The sequence below is a fragment of the Rhagoletis pomonella genome, unplaced genomic scaffold (assembly GCF_013731165.1).
Source record: "Rhagoletis pomonella isolate Grant_MI unplaced genomic scaffold, Rhpom_1.0 Rhpom_scaffold_00002, whole genome shotgun sequence".
NCBI classification, from domain to species: Eukaryota; Metazoa; Arthropoda; class Insecta; order Diptera; family Tephritidae; genus Rhagoletis; species Rhagoletis pomonella.
In genome coordinates this window covers 86,081,488-86,088,239 of record NW_023458556.1, presented here as the reverse complement: position 1 = coordinate 86,088,239, position 6,752 = coordinate 86,081,488, and the positions used below count along the sequence as shown (strand labels likewise).

The 6,752-nt window shown below is 33.9% G+C and overlaps 1 protein-coding gene across 1 annotated transcript in view; it reads left to right on the top strand.

Annotated features, from left to right (window-relative positions):
• The window catches only part of LOC118734135 (WSCD family member GA21586), a gene marked incomplete at its 5' end in the record, with an annotated part of 276,288 nt that overhangs the window by 182,732 nt on the left and 86,804 nt on the right, over window positions 1-6,752 (top strand).

Sequence of the window (6,752 nt, the reverse complement as noted above, 5' to 3'; positions counted from 1 at the left end):
AACGACAAAAATGAGTAGTTTGATTATTAGTGCTGAGGAGTTTATAATGACAACAATGAGTAGTTTGTTTATTAGCACTGAGGACTTGCTAATAACAACAATGAGTACTTTATTCATTAGCACTGATGTGTTTATAAAAACGAAAATAAGCAGTTTGGTAGTTTCTAGAGCAGAGCAGATATATTTTTCATTAATCAAAGTTTTAATTAGTAAGAAGAGGTAAAATATTACACCAACAAGGGGAAAGTGCTCAGTTTTATCCCATCGCCTGAACAAAAATGAGTATTTTAATAAGCACTTTTGTAATTAGTGATAATGATAAAATGAGCACTTATTTGATGCTCAGCTGTCTTGCAGGGATTGTTGTTTGAGATTGAAAATGGAAATGTGTGTGTGAGTTTGAGTTTTGAATTTTTAAATTATATTGCTGGCAAACGTCAGACTGCCTCTCAACGGTTTTACCTTGTTATGTTTTTATCATGCCTTGAACAGGTAGCATTAGTAGAGTAGCAGTTGTTAAAATCTATTTGCATGTGAAACAGCGATCGGACTTAAATCTGGAAAAAAATGTGGAAGATTTAAAAAAAATGTGGTAGATCTCAGGTTTTGGATCAAACTTTGTAAAAAAATTAAAAAACTCTGCAAGGTTTCACTTAAATTGCAAACATTTTAATTAGAATCTAAAAAACAAAATTATTTTAGTATAATAAAGTGCAAGATTGAAGTTTTGCGTTGACTTTTAGCAATTTTTTTCCTTGGCAGTGTAAAGCAGTTTCTTCCATATCAAGATATTTTTCTAACATATTTTGAAAGATTTATGTAACCTGCCAGCTTTTTTTTATCACATCACGATGTAGCGAACAAATGTGGCACGTTCCAGAAACCGCTACTTGGGATTTGACAATTCTCAAGTAAAAGCAAACAACGCTTTATAAACTTTAGATGCACTGAAATTTGCTAATACGTTCACAAAAATCGCCGTTTTTTATCATTTTCGCTATTAATTCTTTTTATAAATCATATATTTTGCAATTTAACACAATAAACCACGTTTCCTGTCGAAAAATTGAATATTGAGAAAATGTACTATTTTACGGTTTATTTTCTTTATATTCTGCCTGTTGTTATTGATTCGTGTTAAACAATTTATGCTCTTATTATGTCGAGCAAAAATAAAACTAATAAAAAACGCGAATATGTGGTAAATTTCAGACCTTGTGTGGTAGATGCTCAAAAAAGTGGCAGATCTACCACAATGTGGTAGAAGTCCGATCACTGATGTGAAACCTTTTTCCATTCTGTTGCATAGCAGCTTTTGGAACTTCGCCCAACTCAGCAGCACAACCGTTGATTACTGGACCTCGCAAAGGATGAACCAATGCTTCAAGAAGCATACAAATTTACTAAGAAAGAAAGCTGCAGCAACTTTTTTTTCAATTGAAATTTAAATTTTTTTTTTAATTTTTTATATTTCACGTGGCACTAGGGACGCAAGTCAAAAAAATACATCGATGCATCGAAATATAGCATTGATTCATATCGATATCTTTATATATAAAAACTAGAAGACCCGGCGAACTTCGTCCCGCCCAAAATTTTTATATATTTTATTGAAACTTTTTGGTCCAACATTTTCACCAACAATTCACGGTTACGATTTTCATTGGCACAGTTGTCTGCTAAAATTAAGGTTTGGTGGTCATTTGCCGCTTTAAATAACCTAAGGAAAGTGTTATATCCGTTCTTGAAATTCTCCAGTTGTGCGGCATTTCATAGCACGGTTATTCGCAAAGTGAAATAAATTTTTTCCTCTTCACTCCCTGGCGGCAACAATGACCCGGTTCTATAGTGAATGTCCTAGAAGCTTTACAGTATAGTAGGTGGCAATTTCAAAATGGGTGCGAATCATTGTTCTGTACCTTAAAAGTTTGAACGCATAATAATATTGGAAAATCACATCCATTGGGCCAATTGAAACGCAGGACCGTCGATATGCTCAATGGTGCAGCAGGTCGATTTAATCTGACCTTCACGGCCCCTTTTCTCACTTGACTATTTTTAGTAATAGCTCGACTTCAGCACCACTTGGCAGCACGTTTTTGCAATAGTATTGCACACATATATAAAACATTAGCCAAATCGGATCATAAATAAGATTTTTAGTAATAACTCAACTACAGCGCCAACTATCGGATTAAATTGTGAAACTAAACCATCCAGAGACCCACTCAAATACACAAAAAGTTTCGTTAAAATCCGTACAACCATTTAGGAGGATTTCACTCACAAACACACCTACAGAAGAATAAAAAAATTCCTTCAAAGATAGCTAAAGGTCGGTAGGTTTGTAGGCCTCACACCCCTTTTCAAATAGCCCAAATTTTCTCCATGAGTATGGGCTTGATTTCAACTATATACATATCTCCATACGAAGTTACAATACTGTACCATGAATACTTAAAGAGATATGCAGTATAAAAATTCGATTTATATGGGAGGAGCCACGCCCCCCTTTCCAACAGCTGCCCTCTTTCTTCATGAGTATGCAATTGATTTCGTATATCTCCACACCAAGTTCCAGAACTCTACCATGAACACTTCCAAAGATAGGCAGTATGAAAAATTCGGTTTGTATGGAAGATGCCACGCCCCCTTTTCCAATAGTTCCAATTTTTCTCCAAGAGTATGCGAATTATTTCGTACATCTCCATACAAAACTCTAGAACTCTACCAAAAAATTTCCAGAGATAAGCAGTATGAAAAATTCGGTTTGTATGGGAGATGTCACACCCCTTTTTACTATAGCTAAAATTTTTCTCCAAGGGTATGCGATTGATTTCGTATATCTCCATACCAATTTCAAAAACTCTACCATGCACACTTTCAGAGATATGTAGCATGAGAAATTCGGTTTGTATGGGAAGCGCTACGCCCCCTTGACATATAGATTTTTTTTCAGCCTAAAACCATCCTTGGGACACGTGCGGCAGGTGGCAGTTTCAAAAAAATCCGTTCAGCCGCTCTCGAGCCTTGCGAAAACTAACATACGGCTTTCTAAATATAAATTAGTTGAGATACATATATTATATATTATAATTATATTTTGACAGTATCCGTTGTTTCTGATTGGCGCAAAAAAAATCTTGCCTAGTGACGAATTCGCCCCTTGATATGGTCGTTACTTAAAGCTATTTATATTCGAAATTGCATGAAAATTGGAAAACAGGAATCTATAACCTTATCCATGCAAAAAGCTACCTACGTACCGAATTTTAAGCAAATCGGACCATAAATACGATTTCTTCGAACAGATCGGTCCCTGGTCCACTTCTCGGACAAAATGGATCATATATGCTAATATATGCTAAAAAGCTACCTACGTACCGAATTTTAAGCAAATCGGACCGTAAAAACGATTTTTTTCGAATAGATCAGTCCCTGGTCCACTTCTCGGAAAAAATGGACCATATATCCTAATAAATGCTAAAAAACTACTTACGTACCGAATTTTAAGCAAATCGGATCATAAATGCGGTTTTTTGGAATAGATCGGTCCCTGGTCCACTTCCCGGAAAAAATGGGTCATACATGCTATTATGTGCTAAATAGCTACTTAAGTACCTAATTTTAAGCAAATCGGACCATAATAAGATTTTTTCGAATAGACCGGTCCCTGGTCCACGTACCCGAAAAAAAGTCAAATTTTTTTAGCCTAAAACATGGTGGTTACCGAAAGCTATTTGTATACAAAATTTCATGAAAATCGGACCAGCCGTTCGCGAGATTACCTGTTACAAAAAAAGGGACTTCTCTTTATATAATTAGTATAGATGAATTGCTGTTCGTGTGTTATCGCATCACTCAAGAACGGCTCAACGGATTTGCTTCGTTTTTCTTTCATTTTGTGTCTTCTATCTGTAGAAGGTAAAGAGAAAACTGGTAAAATTATATTGCCAGATATTTGCAATATCAGAAAAAAAAATATTACAAATAAGCCGCAATAATGCCATTTCACTGAGAACGCATAACAAAATTAATTCGGAAAAAAATTTGGATAGGGTTACCACCATTCGTAAAAAAAGTTTATATATAAAAATGGATTGCTTTTATGTCTTATCGCATCACTCAAGAACGGCTCAACGGATTTGCTTCGTTTTTATTTCATTTTGTGTCTTTCTGTCTGTAGAAGGTTTGTAAGGAGAAAATTGGAAAAATGATGTTGCCAGATATCTGCAATATCAGAAAAAAAAATTAATTATAAATGAGCCGCAAAAATGCTGATTCACTGAGAATAAATAAAAAAAATTAATTCATAAAAAAATTTCGGTAGGGCAGCCACCATTCGAAAAAAAATTTATATGTAAAAATGGATTGCTTTCGTGTGTTATCGCATAGCTTAAGAACGGCTCAAGGGATTTGCTTCGCTTTTATTTCATTTTGTGTCCTTCTGTAAAATGAATGTAAAGAAACAATTGGAAAATCGGTGCTGCCACATATTTCAAATATCAAAAAAAAATTTAATTCACATAAGCCGCAATAATGTACATTACTGAGAATGCATTAACAAATTTAATAAAAAAAAAATTGAAGAGGTTTGCCACCACTCGACAAAAATATTTACATATAAAAATAAATTGCTGTTCGTTTGTTATCGCATAACTCAAGAACGGCTCAACGGATTTGTTTCGTTTTTATTTCATTTTGTTTCTCTTTATCTGTAGAAGGTTTGTAAAGAAAAAATTGAAAAACCGGTGTTGCCATATATCTGAATTATCAAAAAAAATTAATTTTAATAAGTAATGCTATTCCACTGCGAATGTATGAAAACACTTCCCTGCAGCAAAATTTAGGGACAGTCTGGCAAAGCGCTAGTTCCGCCCTACAAATTTCAGAACTGTCTCTGAACTACTGCAAAAGTGATGCAGAGCTGGATGGTTGAAAGTCATATGTTGCTAGTTGCGCTGTCATCAATGTTACTCATCCTGGTCATGTGAAAGCTTTTTCGATTTTCTTAGACCCTAAAACTATTAACAAACTGTTTTCGTTTATTTAATACGTAATTATCTACATAGTTTATGGGGCACCTGCTAAAATATTTCCAAAAAAGTCGTTATTGGTAACGTTAATGTCATTTTTAACCGACTGCCAAAAAAGGAGGAGGTTATCAGTTCGTCGGAATAGTTTTTTTGTGTATGTTACCGCATAACTTTGGACCACGTCAACCGATTTCGAAAATTCTTTTTGCATCGGAAAGGTAGTGTCTCAGAGATGGTCCCATACTAATCAGATTTAGATCCAATCATTGGATCATGCGATATATATATATTTTTTTTTTAAGTCGGTTTTTTTTTGCTAAAAAATACTTGTTATACATACATATCTACGTACGTATAAAATTTAATGCAAAATATAAAATTTAGTTAAGCTACACTTAACAGCAAAGGTCTGCTTACACCATTTCTTTTTTTAAATATTCACAATATATTTAGAATTAAAATTTGTTTGTTATTATTTTATAAAAAAAAATATCCTGCTTAAAACAAAGTCATATAATCGTGTTTTAAAACTTTATACAAAACAAAGTTAAATTTAAAGATTTTTCATCAAAATGTTTGCCCTTTTAATCAGATCTAAAAAAAAAATAAACAAAAGTGGTAAACAATCTCACTTTGAAATGGGGGTGCTATTGATATGAACGATACTGAACATACGTAAATATATATCTGAGCACCCGAAATGTGTAGTTACAGGCTAACCTAATATTCACGCACGCCGCCAATTTACTGTCAAAAATTTCTCATGCACATACAACTTGTATGGGACCAACCGAAATTGAACGGCGTGCGTATGAAGCTAACTCAATTTCCAATTTTTGTTCTGCGTGACATTTTGATTTGACGTTTCGCTCAATGAAATCAAATGCAAACGCACGCAAGCCAATTTCGGGTGACGCAAAAAAACAAATTCGACGGCGTGCGTACCAAAACGCAAGCCGCGAATATTAGGTTAGCCTGTTATGCAGTGATTTTTTTTCCAAGGTTTTGCATTTTAAATATTTTTCGTTCAGTTTTTATTTAAGTACTATAAGTCATACTCCATAAACCATTTAAATTCAAATTCCTAACTGTGCTGTAAATTTGATAGAACTCTACAAACTGTCTTCAAATTTTAAACTTTTCAATCAGAGATTTTTTTTTATAAATATTTCGATTATTCTGTTTTGTAGCCCATCAAATTTTAGTGTAGTAAAGTGTAATCTTGCATCTTAAACGAAAATATTTAAATAGGAAAATACCTTCAAGAGCGTGCGTAAAAAGAGTTATATAAAATCAGCGCGATTAATTATACTAAAATGTAATGGGCAGGGTACGGATTTTATGGAAATTGCCTTTTTTTCTGCTAAAGAGATAGAGTATATTCGATTAAGAATGTCCACGATTTAGCTTTCCCTGATTCCATATATACACATTTGATGTTGCCTTTTTTTGCCTTTTTTTAGATATGTGCCTTTTTTTGCCTTTTCTACCTTTAAAAAGGTGATTATAGCATTTACAATTTTCTTTTAAAGATTAAAAAATATACACATGCCCATGCGGCTTATAGAAGCGCAGAGACCTCTTGCCAAATTGGTGTTGGAAAAATTCAAAGCCGTTTTCTCAGCTAACGTAGGCTTGGAGACAATAAGGGGTGTGGATCAAATTGTAAAGGGCGAGGAAAACGCCCTTATTCCTGATAATGTGAACGTTTCAAAC